We start from the raw sequence: 15,875 nt of genomic DNA, 5'->3' as shown, positions 1-15,875 counted from the left end.
TCTACCCTCTCAGCCCAATTTGAAATGTACAACAGTGTTGTTAATCCATGAGTAGATTGTACAGTTGTACAGTAGATCTCCAGAATTCATTCATCCTGCGTGACTGAAACCTTCTACACTTTGACCACCATCACCCAGTTTCCCCCTCCCTCCAGTCCCTGGCAACCACCATTCTACTTTCTGCTTCTATGAGTTTGACTATTTTAGATTCCACGTATAAGGTAGTTCATGCAGTATTTATATTTCTGTGCCTGGCTTATTTCACTTATCATAACGTCATCTAGATCCATGCATGTTGGTGCAAATGGCAGGATTTCCCTCTTTTTGAAGGCTAAATAATATTCCACTGTGTGTAGATATCACAATTTTTTTATCCATTTGTCCACTGATGGGCACTTAGGTTGTTTTCAGACCCCGGCCGTTGTGAATAACACTGCAATGTGCATGGGTGTGCAGGTAGCTCTTTGAGATCCTGGTTTCAATTCCTTCTAACTCAAATCTTAAATCTGTCCCCTTCTTTTTACGTGTTGCTACCACCCTAGTCCATGGGACATACTTATACTAAACGTTATTTCCATTTTTTTCTGTAATTCACATGTAACTGGGGGGCCTGCCTTTTTTTTGATAAGTCTGACCACTTTACCTGAGAGGGACCACAGCTGGCCAGCACCCTGTCTGTCTGATCTCACCTCACTCAATAGGTCCAGGTCCATGGGGGCTCAGAGTGAACCCAGCGAGCCCCTTGCCTCCCCAGCCCGCTTTCCCTATGTTCTGCCTTGCAGCATTTGCAGGGGAAGCAAATGCTCTACAACCCCCTGAGATGTCACCTCCTGAGAGTCTCTCATCCTGGGCTGCTCGGACACAGATGCTTCTGCTCTGCTTGCTGTTCCAAGACTTGATCCAGGGTTCTGATTTTGAGGATTGGGGAGACGGATGTTTGTGACAGTCCCTGTGGAGGGCCTGGCTCACTCAGTGCCCAATAAAAGACAGTACCTGCTAGATCCCCCTTGTGCCTGCTCCCTCCAGTGACACAGAAAAGACTCCTCAGGGGAACTGATCCGACAGGAATCCTCCCTCCTCTCCCTGAGCTGGCTTCTTTTGAAATCACTGGTTTTATAGTAGTGAAGAGTCCTGTTTCTGGGCAGTTCTGGGAATTACAAGAATAAAATCTGGCCTTGCGGCTTGTGTCGCAATGTGGGGGTGTGGACGCCTGTGCGTTCACCCCTCGCCCACACAGGACCAAACCCAGACATGCACCAGGCCCTCGGCAAGCCAGCAGAGAAGGTGGCAACTGCCATGCCCCACAGTGCCCAGTGAGAGGGCACCTGCTGGCGATGTGGGTGCTCCTCCTTTGAGGCCCAGCGCCCTGTCACCCCTGGCAGGTTTACTCTCCTGTTCCATAGCATTTTTTATATACTCTTTGCTGCCTTCAGCATGTGCTCGGTGACCATTTCTTTTTATGTTTCTTTCTGCCACTGGACTCTGAGCTCCTTGATCTGCAGGGGCTGGGATTCCCTCGCACAGTGCCTGGCACACAGATGGTGTGCAATAAATGCTCAGTGAAAAAACACCAGCTGCGGAATTTGACTGCCGTTGAGGTAGCGAGAACATAGAGAGAAGCCCCTCCAGCCTCCTACTTCCCTGTGCCTACTGTAAAACAAAACCTTAACTTCTGTCCCTGAAAACAGGGTCCTCGTTTGTCCAACTTTAAATTTCCTTGGCAAGAGTGAAGTTCCAAATTTTAATTTGTCTTTTTTATATATCTAAGATGGAGCAGCCCTGATTTTAAACCAGGCTCTTTACTTATGTTATTTTATTTAATTCTCACAATGGCACTATGAGGTGGGAACTATTAATATCATCTCCATTTTACAGATGGATAAACTGAGGACCAGAGAGGTTAAGTAACTTGCCCAAAGTCACACAGCCAGCAAGCAGTGCATGAGGGATTGGAACCCAGTCCCTTCTGACACTGGGAGGATATGCCCTTGAACTGCCTGAGGCTTGTGAGGGCTCTAAAGGGATAAGGAAGAAAGCTCGGAGGGACTGAGCAGGGGGAATGAGGGTGTTTGTGACAGTGTCAGTGACTGCACGGGTGGGTGTGCAGGGAGGAGGCTGCTGCAGAGGGGCAGGGGGCAGGACAGTGGGGACCAGAGGAGGTGGAGAAGGTGGAGAGGGGAACTCCAGAAGTGGACGGCTCTGCTGATGATGGATGGGGCTGGGCAACAGAGAACCCAGGCCAGGGAGCGGCCACCCAGTCCCTGCTCCCGGCCCGGGTACGGAGACAGGCCTCACTTCGGAAGCTAATGAGAAGCAGATGGAGAAGTGGGCCGGGCTGGGGCTGGAAGGCTGCCTCTGCTATGTGGCATCCTTCGGCAAGCCCTGAGCTTGCTGCCAACCTGCCAAGAGCCAAGCAGGGCCTTACCACTGGATGGCGGGTCTCCGTCTGGTTTTGCTCTAGCTTGGACCTGCCAGTCAAGAGGGTGTATTTTATTAAAAGATGGGTTTAAACATTAGCAGCTTCAGTGAAGGGTGCAGCATGTGCTCATAGAGATGTTAGCCACCACAAGAGGGTGCCCCTCCTGCTGTGGGTTTCCCCTGCAGGCCTGAGTCCCTCAGGGTGACTGACATACTTGGCGTCATCCATGCCTTTGGGGGAGGGCTGGGTGGACAACGCCAGCGCTACAAAGCAGGAAACGCTGCTTGAAGGGGTAGCCGGCTGGGTTCAGGCTCCAGCAAGGGCATTGGGGGCTGGGGTGGCAGCTCCATGAGTGTGCTGGTGACAGCTGTCTCTCCCACACCTTGCCTGTGTACCCAGGAGGTGCATAATGACCATTTAAGCTACATAACACAACGGCTCTGCAAACAGGTTCTGGAATAAGACCTGGGTTTGAACTTCAGCCCCATGACTTATTAGGTCGGCAGAGGGCTTAGCCTCTTTACACTTCAGTTTTCCTATCTCTGAAATGGGAAAAATAAGAGTATTTCCCTTATGAAGGGTGTTCTGAAGATGACATCTAATATTTATTGAACACTGACTATGTGCAATAAATAGGCAATAAAAAGGCAGTGTTTTAAGTGCTTTGCCTGTTTTTGCTTACCGAATCCCCATGACAGCCTATGAGGCAGGCATCTTTATTGTTCCCAGGCATGGGTGAGAAAACCAGTGTTCAGAGAAGCCGAGTAACTCTCTCAAGGTCACACAGCCGTAAGAGGCAGAGCCAGGCTTCAGATGCAGGGAATCAGCTTAGAACCCAGCTCTGAACCAGTCACCACGGCTGCCTCCGAAAGGTGCAGAGCTTAGCACAGGGCCTGGCACATAGTAAGTGCTCAATGAAAGGTAGCCATAAACATTTAATTACCAAACAAGGGGAAGATGAAGCACAATGTTCTGGGTCTTCCTGAAAGAAGTGAAGTGATGGCATTTTGTATCATTCACCATTGACTTGTTCACTCATTCATTCATTCAATTTTCATTCAACCACTTTCATGCAAACCTTGCCTAAAACGCAGGCAGTGGGTGTTGGGGAAGGAAATGGCTCTAGGTCCATCATAGTCTTTGAAGCCGGTTTGAGGGTCAGAAGGAGAGAGCCATCAGTAAACTTGAGGGAGAAGGGGTTCCCTGTAGGAAATGCAGGACTCTCAGGAAGTTGGATTATCAGAGGGGCCTCCCAGCCTCATGGGAATGGAAGGTTTCCAGGCAACCCCAGGGTAAGTCATTTCTCTGCCAGCCTTCTCTAATCTCCTTGCAAACTGACTATGTCTTCCAGGCTCTGCACTTCTACTCTTCCAAACTCATTGCGTGACACACGCTAGGTTGCCACGGTAACAACAGGGACCCCAATTTTATATGTTGCTACCCCTCCAAGGTCAATACCACCCGACTGTGGTTGGGTCTTTCCGAGTTCAAATTCCATCCCCCTCTCATAAGGGGTGAGGTCATCTGTCTCAAACCTGGCTGTCTGCTGCTTCATCCTAAGCAACGAGGGGGTGGTCACACTCCCCAAAAAGGTAAGATCACCAGGAAGGCACCCCAAAACTGTCCACTATGACCAGCATAGTAATGAACAAGCACCTCCCAGCATCCCCTTCAGATGACTACTTCTACACTATTTTTATTTTATCCTCTAACCTCTCTCCAAGTCTGTTAATAAGCTGAGAGCCACAATCATGAGCCACAGTGATGTCCAATTTACATTTCCGACCTTGTCACCTGCCAGTTTCCTTCACAAACCCGCTTTTCTGGGCAGACGGGGCTGCTCTGCCAGTGGAATATGCTGGGTTCCTCGCTGTCTTCAACTTCTGCCCACACCTGCTCCTGCGCCCAGAATGCTCTCTTTTCCAGCTCTTCGTCAGCCCTTAAAATCCAGCTTGACTTCGTTTCCTCCAGGAATTTTCCACGTGATTCCAGCCCGAAGTGGTCAGGAGCCTCTGAGTGTAGCTTTGTTGTCTCTCCCACCTCTTTGGTCATCTTCTGTATTCCCATCAGGAAAAATCAGGGAAAGACTTTCGGATGGCCATGAAAAATAAAACGGTCACTAAATGTCCAGTCTAGGGCACCTGTCCAGGTTATCTCTGCCTTACATTGTCTTTACCTTACAGCTCTGTAAGTCACAGGAAATGGATGATAATGGCTTGTGTAGGTAGAAATGCTATCTGTGTCCAGTGGAGTGTGATTGGTTACTGGCCTGTGGATAGGCCTCTTTTGCATGTATTCGTGCATTCATTTCTGTGTTCTGGTGACCTATGTGTGAGTGGTTCTTGGAATTCTTCTTGGAACCAGTTAGAGCATCTTAATAGTTCCCTTATTAATTAATGAGTTAAATTAAATCTTTATATTTTATGAGAGTCATAATCTTACCTTTTTTCCAGAAAATATTCTTTAATATTATTTAACTTGAATTAAAAAAAATAATGGTTTGGCATAGTGCATCAGTATGTGTTTTGGGGCACAAGCTACAAAAATCAACTGTAGCTAGCTTTAAGCAAAAAAGAGTCTATTGGGAGATTATTGTGTGGCTTGCAGAATCTACAGAAATCCCAAAGTTGTGGGCTTTGGATAATGGATGGTTTGGTGGCAGGGATTACAGGCAAGGACACACCACAGGAATGGGCTGGCTTGGGAACCACATCTGAATACTGCTTTTGCTGGACTTTGGTCCTGATGGCTTTTGGCCACTACCTCAGCCACTAGCTGCCGTCGCCATGAAATGAAAGCTAAATGGTTTCCAAGTTTTAAAAAAGTCTCTTGCTTAAGATTTGAAATACTGGGCAGGATTATCCTAACTGTCTGGGCAAATGCCTAGGAGGCAGGGACTTACCTCCCACCAAGATCCACACAGTGGGTGCACACCCAAAGTAGGAAAGGGGCTGCCAAAAATGACAACTGTCTACCAGTCTCATCTTGACAACTAAGTTTGTGAGTTCTGTAAATGCTCTAACCACAAAGTACACACATTCCTTTTTTAAATAATGAGGGGATCACTAAGGGGCCCAGTCTACTAGACCTTGTGCAGACACGATAAGGGAGGCCAAGGGGAAATATGGAATTAGAGAATGTCCGAGCTGGATGGCGTCACAGAAGCCACCTTGAGCGATCCTCCCTTTTTCCCTGGAGGATGGAGGCTGCATGAAATGGAGGATCCTGTGTGGCTGATAGGACGGTCACAGTCTCATGGCATGATTTGCAGATTGTCTGACAAATGTTCATAGAATGGGGCACGCCCCCTTACCCCAAATCTGGTTATTGTCACCAGTGGGAAGGACAGCCATCCGCTAATTTACAACAGATCATCCCGAGGTGCATTTGGCTTCTGGGCCATTTCCCAGCCCCCTTGGCAGCAGACTTCTCTTCTGAGGTATGTTTTGCTGATGTGGCCAGCTGCGGGAAGATGGGAAGCACAATTTTCTGAGGATCTGTTTGCAAAATTGAAGCCCTGCCCTTGTGCACCCTCTGCAAATCACAGCTGTGAAGAGATGTGAGCACGAGGCCACGGGCAGCCTTTCAGCAAGCCTTGGAGACCCACCAACATCCCTGGGATGCTTCAGCTTGGTCCAGGGAATTCAGCAGCCCCTGGCTCCTATGCGTCCCCAGTCATGGGCCCTTTGGGGGAGAATGGGCCCCTGTCTTCTCTCTGCTGGGGCTGTTGACCCCCATTTTCCCTCTCCTGTTTCTTCTTCTTTTTCTCACTCCCATACCCTGATTTCTGGAAGGCAGGGAGATGCCACCAGGGACCCAGGGGTGGTCTCCAGTGGGAGTGAAGGAGGGGTTTCTGGCGGACAGGCTGAATGGTCTTCTCCCCATGGTGATGTTGGAAAAGATGCCTCAGAAAGGTGAGGGCAGGAAGCCAGGCGTCCCAGCTCTCTTTCCCCTGTTGTTGTGGCTTTCCCTTCTCCATCCAGGCATTTCCTCCCAACTCCAGAGGGACCCAGTCTGCAGCTGCTCTGTAGCCAGACTAGAAACAGAAGAGGAAAGGGAGGAATGGCATTGGGAAGGGCATTAACACTATTGAGTTCTGACTTGTGTCAACTGCAGCATCTACTTAATCTTCATCACCACTCTGCGAGGTAGGAATTAATACCCATCTTACAGATGGTGAAACTGAGGCTGAGAGAGCTAGAAAATAGTGAGGTCAGCCCTGCCAGGCTCCAAAGCCCACCGTCTTCCTATGATACCATGCTGAATTCTCTCTCTCTCCCTTGTTACATTCTTCAGTTGTGTTAATCAGCAAATACCCCAAGTGTGATTGACTGATTAGCAAGAGAGAAAGGAAAGGGGGAATCAGTATTTTTTGGTTTTGTCGTGTTATGACAACTCTTGCAGACTTTTGCCTGCCCATTTGAAATGGTCTTGGGTGTTGTATTAGTTCATTTCTTTTTTTTTTTTTTTGTCTTTTTCCGTGTCCGGCAACGGATTGCAACCCTCAGTGTTGCCCCCGTACCGGACCGGGGACCGGCAACGGGACTGCAACCCCCGGCGCCGCTCCCGCGCCTCGCTCAGCCAGCGAGCGGGAACCGGGCTGCATGTGGGATCCGAACCCTCGGGCGGGAGCGCCGCCACGCTTCCCAAGCGGCGCACTATCCAGTGCGCCACCGGGCCGGCCCATGTATTAGTTCATTTCTTTTTTTTTTTTTTTGTCTTTTTCCGTGTCGGGCAACGGATTGCAACCCTCAGTGTTGCCCCCGTACCGGACCGGGGACCGGCAACGGGACTGCAACCCCCGGCGCCGCTCCCGCGCCTCGCTCAGCCAGCGAGCGGGAACCGGGCTGCATGTGGGATCCGAACCCTCGGGCGGGAGCGCCGCCACGCTTCCCAAGCGGCGCACTATCCAGTGCGCCACCGGGCCGGCCCATGTATTAGTTCATTTCTGCTGCTTATAACAAAATACCTGAAACTGGGTAATTTAAAACAAAATGAAATTTATTGCTGACAGTTTCAAAAGCTGGAAGTCCAAAGTCCAAGGAATGCATCTGGGGAGGGTCTTGGTGACACTGACAGCAGGGTATCACATTGCAAAATGGCAGAGCAGAGAGAGGGACAGACTCTTCACGCTCCCCTTTTAAAACCCTCCAAACCATGCCCATGACCACCATTATTAACCTGTTCACTAAGGCGTGGTCTTACAATCTAATCACTCTCCAAGGCCCCACCTTTCAATTACCATAATAGGATTTCCCACCCTCTTAACAGTCACAATGGGGGTCAAGTTTTGGGGAGACACTCAATCCAAAGCAGGCTTGATTTCTAGAAGGAGCCCCAGATCTCTAAGGGGTGCATTTCCTCGTGGAGGTTTTCAGCTGGAGTGATGGAGGTTGCTTCTTGCTTCTCTAGCTCAGGAAAGTGGGGGTGTAGGGAAATGACCTCACCATGGCTGCTTGGCCAGCTGGGGCTTTTCTCCCCTTGGGGTTTGCTGGTTGGTCAGGGAGTCTGTGGCTATGCCCTGGGCACAGCCCTCACTCATCAGAGGTGGCAGTGGGGTGGGATGGAGGGGCACACCGCAAAGTCACATCCACCACGGTCACTCCACTTCTCCTTGAGTTTCTCCATCAGTAAATAGGAACGATGACAGAGCCCACTTGCTGGCTCTGCTGTGAGGATTGAGATGAGTTTCTGCATGTGATTGCCACAACCACTGTGATACTTGGATGCACCGTGAAGTTCCCCACTCCCCAGATGATCTCCAGAGTAAGAGGCTCTCCATTTTCAAGAAAGACCTCACAGAGTCTTTCATATTGTGGGGTGCAACTATTTTATTTCAAACCAAGTGCTGTCTGGGTGAGGTGTGTTATCCGAAGCAACCTCCATCGGCAGTCATTTGAGCCATTAACTAAGGTCATCTGAAGGAACTGCTAAAAAGGCTATGGTTTAAATGTGTCCCCTCCAAAATTCGTGCTGTAACTTAATCCCATTGTGGAGGTATTAAGAGACGGGGCCTTCTCCACCCTGACGAATGGATTAGTGCCTTATAAAAAAACTGGAGAGAACTAGCTGAGACCCTTCTCCCTTCCGCCATGTGAGGACACAGCACTCCTCCCGTCCAGAGGACGCAGCAACAAGGCACATCTCAGAAGCACAGAGCAGCCCTCACCTGACACTGAACCTGCCAGCACCTTGATCTTGAACTTGCCAGCCGCCAGAACTGTGAGGACATAAATGTCTGCTCTTAACAAGTTACCCAGTCTGTGGTATTTTATTATAGCAGCACAAATAGACTGAGACAAGAAGCTAGGAAATTTAACCCAGATTTGGAACCAATTTCCAATGGTGTGGTGTCACAGTGTTGTACCATGAGAACAAGTCTTTTAAGGACACTTAAGAAAGCCGTACCATCAGTGGTACGTTATGGAGATTGAGCATTGGAACCTCTGCAATGAATGAAACATCCAGCTGCCCCAGTGTTATGCAAATAGGTGCTCAAGGCTTGGGATAAAAATTCCAGCAAAAGCATCCTACAGATTCCAAAAATGCTGTATCGCCAAGAACTGAGAGGGGAGGGAGGAAGATGTGATCAGGAAACTAAGATGACTCAAAAGGTGGCTTTGATGGTGACAAAGACCCTGAGAGCAAAGATGAGTTGAAAGAGTTGGAATAAAATTGAGTCATGGAATGAGGGCAAATTAATTTCTAAATTAATAGATCATTACATATAATATGTGATTACAAGCATGTATGGTAAGTAAAAAATTAAATGTTATAAATAGATAATTAACTATTTCACCTACTCTAAAAAAGAGTACGTATTCAACTAGGTCACAAATCCTTTGGGTCTTTTAAGTGTGGATATGTGGAGTCTTATTTTTGTGTTGTCTTATATGTGAGCACTGTAGCAGGTGCTGCTGGTGCCTTTCCAGAAGGCCTGACCCCTAGCTGCTAGCACTCGTGACTCTTTGCTCCGAGGCTTCCTCTGGTTGCCTGCATCGGGGGTGGCTGGAAATGCTGGGGAGTTAGTTCCTGTTAACACCCCAGGAACATCCTCAACCAATGACTGGTGGGGCTTGGGGTATAGTTCTCAGCTCCTTTGTGCCCCAGTTGTAACTTGCCCAGTGCCACACCCTTCCTGGCTGCCCTCCATTCTCTGTCACCCTCCTGGTGCTTCTAGGACTCCCTCCAAATAAAGTAGGTTGACTCGAATCCTTGTCTCAGAGTCTGCCTCTGGGGAAATCCAACCTACAACAAGCACATATGATAAAGGACTCTTATTATTATTTTGAAAAAGGCCAGGAAAATGAAGTGACCGTTTTGTGCTCTCTGTCCCCAGAGCTCTTGGGAGTCAGGCTAGGGGAATCTTTGAGGTCTGGTCAGGAAGGGAATGTCTGACTGTATATTTATCTCAAAGCACTCTCAAAATGATTCTCTCTCTCTTTCTCTTTCTCACTCAATTATATGCTTGAGCAGCTAAGCCCCAAATCGGTCCTTCCAGAGCAATTAAAAGCTTCCTTTGCCAGACCTTGGGGATTTCTCTCTGATCAATTAGAAAAGCACCACAGGTGGAAAACAGCCGAAACCCAGGACAGGGCAATCATGTCTTTGCTGTTTAGAAGGGCTAAAACACCATTAAAACTTGTTCTTAGAAGGTTCTTTTATTTTCCAGTGTGGGGTGGCAGAAGGAAGGATGTTATATAAATGATCACTAGTTTTTCAGCCCTTGTGGCTCCAAACTGGAATTTATTTGTGAAAATTTGTGTGGAGCTTCACTTATCAGCTCATGAGCCATGGTAAAGTATTTGTGATATTTATGATTAATATAATAACAAGAGGCATCATGTGACATGTAGTTACAATGTGCTGGTCTCCATGCTATGAACTTCATATGCATTATCTCAGCGGATTAATGATTTTATGAAGAGATCACTGTGAATATCTCTGTCTTATTGATGCAGCTACTCAGGCTCAGAGAGGTTAAGTAACTTGTCTGGGATCACACAGCCAGGAAGTAGGAGAATGGGGTTACAAACCCAGACAGTCTGACTTAGAAGCCTGGGTCCTTAACTTTGGGAAGAGCAATCCAACTTTTTACACCAAGAGGAAAGGGGGACTTGGCTGACTTCATTGCCCAAGGCCGGACTCACCTGACTTGCCTTCCCCACAGAGTAAAACAAGGTGGGTTTTGATTCTCATGCCATTGCTCTCTGCTGCTCTCATTTGTGGGGGAGTTGCAGAGTTTTGTAAACTGGATTTCCCCAGGTGTCAGCTGCCTGTGGCTGCAGAAAGGACCCTAGCTACAGTGAGGGCAGATGTTTCCTGGGTCTGTGTGTGTAGCTGCTGGCATGGCCCTCCAGCCCCCAGGAGAAAGCCCTGTGTGTGCACAAGCAAGCCTGTTCCTGCTGGAGCCACTGCTGTGCTAGGAAACAGCTGAGGGCTTGGTTTTCTACAAGCACAGGGTGATGCAGCAAACACACGATGCTTGCCACGCGGCGCTGTCATAGGTGGCCCCTTTGCCGAGGGATTGTCAGGCGATCCAGGGGTGCTCATGGAGCCAGAGAGTGGAGAAAGATCAAGGAAATTCCCCCAGGATGTTTTGGGATACTACAGGGAATAGAGTTGTCCCAGCTTCACCCGGCTGTCATCTGCTGTGTGACTTTGCCCACATCACCCTCTGCTCCATGTCCTTCTCTGTGAAACAGGTGGATAGTTTAGGGGAGCCTTGGAGGCCCCTCTCTGTGCTCAGGGATCTGTGAGCAACACTCCATGCAGGAGGGGTGGTGCCCCGCCTTTGCTCCATGCAGCATGCACCCTCTCCATGTCCCTGCTCCTTTGGCACATGGCACGGCCTGTTTGCGTGGTCATGTGTCTAACTGAGGATCCAGCAGGACCGTGAGTTCATGAGGTCAGTGAGTGGGGCCTGCTTTGTGTTTGGATTTTCACAGAGTATATCTAGCACAGGGGTTCCCAACCAGGGCTGATCTTGCCCCCCCAGGACATTCTTGGTTGTCAGAACTGGGGAGAGGGAGCTGTTAGCATCTAGTGGGAAGAAGGCAGGATGCTGCTAAACATCTTGTAATGCATGAGAGTCTCCCACAGGAGAGAATGAGCAGCCCACAGTGCCGTGGTGCCGGGGCTGAGATACCTGGTCCGGAGGAAGGCTGGATGGCTACACGGACTGTTGGCACGCATGTATGGCAGACCCTCACAGTCCCTCCTCTTTAAACTTCTTTCCCCCAACAGTCAAGAGAAGGCCACTAAATAATTATGGCTCCGTCAAGTCAGTTATTCTTTTTAAAAAATAATGTATGCTTCGGTAGAAACTCAGTACAAAATGGTTTAAAAGGGCACACAATGAGCATGAATGATCTTGCATACTCGTGCCTCCCGGTTCCTCAGTCCCCCGCCTGTGGGGAACCACCTCTAACCTGTTTTTTGTGTATCCATCTAGACCAGGTTTCTCGATTTCAACACAAGTGACACTTTGGACCAGATAATGCTTGTTGTGGGGACTGTCCTGTGCATTGTAGGATGTTTAGCTGCCTCCCTGGCCTCTCCCCTCTAGATGCTAGTGCCACCTTCCCAGTTGTGACAGCTAAAAATGTCTCCAGACATTGACAAATGTCCCCTGGTTGAAAACCACTATTCTAAAGATATCCTTTGCGTATTCATGCATATGTGTTTTTATGAAATCATGTCTACTTCTTATGGTACTTGACACATAGTAGGTGCCCTATAAACATTTATTGAGAGAAGGAGTAACTGAGAATAAATTAATTTGAGTAATAAATCCTATCTTAAATGCCCCAGGGGTAAGGGTTACATGTATCCTAACACAAATACAGGACGTGCAATATTTTTTCCTGATTTTTACTTACACATTTTGCTTTAAGGGAGAGCCACCTCGTTGTGCCCCCAAGCTTTATTCATCCCCACTGCTGAGGGCTGGGGTGAGGGGTGCGTCCCCAGAAGCAGCTGGTGGCCCACAGTACTGAGGATGACAACACCACACTGCACCTGAGGGTCTCTTTCTCCTCCCCCATCCCCTACTGATAGGGTGGGAGAGGCACGTGCCTCATATACCCCCAGGGGCTCGGCCAACATCCAGCCTTTGTGACAGCCCATGGCCTTGGTTCCGGAAAGAGTGCCCTTTCAAGAAGGTGGGGGCGTTAGTCCAGCGTGGGCAGTCAGCCCAAAGCCCATTTTGTGTCATTCTGGGCAGCCTGCCCGGTTTCTTCCTGGAGTGCAGCTGGGCCTGGGATGGTCTCTGGATTTTCTGTGTTTCCTGGAGCAGGGTGGGAGGGGAGCTGGGAACTGTGGACACCTCATTTGGGCCTGCTCAGGGTGGACAGTCTGCCCAAGGCCTGCTTGTTCCTCACTTACTATGGGCTCTGGTGGTGTGTGTATGGGGGTCTGAAGCCAGCCTTCAAGGGAATACACAGTGGGGACTAGGGGGCAGGGCCTGGTGCACCCCCAGGGAGCAAGGCAGATTACGGTCAAGAGGCATGCTGAGTGCTGCAGTCTGGACATATTAGCTGGGAGCTCAGCTGAGGTGGGGGCTGGGGGCCTCTCTTTGTGGTGGCTTCAGGATAACCAGACATTACATGGTGGCTCAGAGCTTCAAAGGCACATGCCCCAAGAGAGCTGCATGGCCTCATCTTCTTTGAGGTCCAGCCACAAGCATGAGGTCACCCAACCTCGTTCATGTTGGGCTGTACTAGCTGAGGCCTCCCCGGGTTCAAGGTGAAAGACACAGAATCCACTTCTCAGTGGGGGTGTGTCAAGGTCACATTGTACAAGAGCAAGTGGGATGGGAGATACTGTTGTGGCCATTTTGGGAAAATGCTGTCTGCCACAGGCTGTGATGGGTGCTGATCCTGGGGCAGCCCTGCAGTCAAGGAGCCCGCAGAGCTCCCCTTGGCTCCAGCAAGCGTGCTCTTTTCAGCTTCTCTCGGCAGCTCGGACAAGACCCAGGTTGGGGCAGGTTCAAGGGACCAGACATGCTCTGCACCTGGGTCTCCTGCTCTCCCACGTTCCCCTGACCGGAGGGTGGGGCAAAGCAGGGAAGGCGCTATTCAGGGTGAGTTTGTGAGTCTGCGCTCTTAGGCCTGCAACTTTGTCCATCCCAGAATCTCCTTGGCCCGTGCTTGGACCTGTCCTCTTCTTTCCCTTCTCCCTTCCTCACCATCAAATCTGCTTTTGGCATTACCCTGTTCCTCCTTAAAGGAACGATTGGGGGCCGGCCCGGTGGCGCACTGCTACAGTGCGCCGCTTGGGAAGCGTGGTGGCGCTCCCGCCGAGGGTTCGGATCCCACATACAGACCGGTTCCCGCCCACTGGCTGAGCGAGGTGCGGGCGCAGCACTGAGGGTTGCGATCCCGTTGCTGGTCACGAAAAAAGACAAAAAAAGGAACGATTGGAACCCTCTTTTGGCCTCTCATTGACCTGGAAGCCTCTCGCCGTGGTCGCTAGTGACTCCCGAATCCCCAAATCCTTTCAGTCCTCACCTCGCTTGCTTGGCCTCTCTGTAGCACAGGACCTGCCTTCCTGCTCGGAACCTTTCCTGGGCAGCACCACATCTCCTCTTACCTCTCAGACTGGCTCCTTCTCTCCAGGGTGCGTCCTTGCTTCTCTTCTCTCTCACTGACCCATGGCTTCATCTCTGCCCCATCAGCATTGACTGCATAATCCATCCCCTGTTCTCCTGCATATCTCCTGAGCTCTGAATTGCATGTTTCCCACTTTCCACTAGATATCCTGACCTGGCTGCTCCCTGGCCGTCTCAGACCCACTGCACCAAAGTTCAGTTCAGTATCTGCTCCCCATTTTGACCTATTCCTTCCATGTCACTGAGCATCGCCATTCAGTCTGTCAAGGCGGAAGCATTAGAGCATCACTAATGCATCCTTTTTTTCCTACCACGTTTCAATTGTGTAAAATTCTAGCAAGCCTATTGCCGGAATATCTTTTGAATGCATTCCTTCATTCATTCAGTTAGCAAATATTTAGTGAGCATATACTCTACCTTAGGTACTGTTATAGTAGCTGGAGATAGAGCAGTAAGCTGAACAAATCCTTACATTTTATGAGGGAGAGAAAGACAATAAACAGCTAAGTAAATAAGCAAACACAGAGCATGACACATGGCGGGTGCCCAACACAGCAACAGAAAGCAAATACCCTCTCCCTTCAGATCCTTAGCAAGTCCTCAGGCCGTCCCTGCTTGCAGACAAGTTTCCTAAGAACACAAATTCTACCTACACGAACTCTCTAACCCTGCATTTCCTCTCTGGTAAAACTATGTTCGTCCTTCAAAACCCCATTCAAATGTGCCCTCTTCTCTGTTGTGGTCACACACTTGCCCATCCTCCCAGCCTCACAGTCCCTGGCTCTCTCCCTCCCTAAATGCACGTGACAGTCCCCTTTCTCCTTCATCTTTCCATGTCAGGGTCTAGCTCAGTGCTTGGCTTCTGGCAAACCAAGGCTTCCTAGCCTAGAGTGTGTGTGTGTGTGTGTGTGTGGATGGGGTTTACGGCATCCATAAATTCCCCAAAATTGCTTGGCAAATGCTGCTTGTGAGCATTTTTTCTGCATGTATTTTCTGTCAGACTCTCAAAGAGTCTTGAGGTCCTGGAAAGATTAAGACTGATTGAAGCAGGTGTCAATACATGTTTCTTGAATTTAAGCCGCTGAGCTGTGGCCCACTAAGGGGATTTTCGTTTTAAGCCTTACTGCTAATTGTAGCTTTGCTGGAAGCACAGGAAGCTTCCTCCGTGTTTTGCAGGAGAGCTGCTGTTTTGACATCTGTAAAAAACGCAGTCACGTAGGCAGCCCCAGGCTCCAACCAGGGATGAAGACGGTCGAGCCTGAGCAAAGAGAGAGGAAGCAGGGTGGAGCAGGGTGCAGGGAAGCCCGGGACACCACAAGAAGAATGAACAGGATGCAGAGTCTCGGGGACAAAGGGCGCAGGAGGCGCTCAGGAGGCTGGCTAATCCTGCCCTGCTCCTTTTAATGCTGCCAGGTGCCAGGATAACTGCTCCCCACTGCCAGCTCCCCTGAGCTCTTGAGGACTGCCTTTCCAGTGCTGGTGTATTTTTAGCCCTCCAGCAAGTGGAACAAAGTGCTCTGAGAGGCGCTACTTCGCTCTTGGTGCTGGGCTATGCTCAGCATCTCTTTGAGAAGGTGCAGACCCTCTGTAGCCACAGTGGGAATGTGGGCCCAGCTCCCCACTTCCCTCCAAGGCTGTTTGCATTTCCCTGATGCTTAGCAATTTTGAGCATTTTTTCATGTGTCTGTTGTCCATTTGCATATCTTCCTTTGAGAAATGTCTATTCAGCTTCTTTGCCCATTTTTGAATTGGGTTACTTGTTTTCTTACTTTTGAGCTGTTTGAATTCTTTGGCTGTCTCCTACAGGGGCTTGGGGGGGGGGGTGTCCTCATCAGCTGGGCAGGG

Source organism: Galeopterus variegatus, unplaced genomic scaffold (genome assembly GCF_000696425.1).
Source record: "Galeopterus variegatus unplaced genomic scaffold, G_variegatus-3.0.2 Scaffold129, whole genome shotgun sequence".
NCBI lineage: Eukaryota > Metazoa > Chordata > Mammalia > Dermoptera > Cynocephalidae > Galeopterus > Galeopterus variegatus.
The sequence above is the reverse complement of the archived record's forward strand: the minus strand, read 5'-3'. Positions refer to the sequence as shown.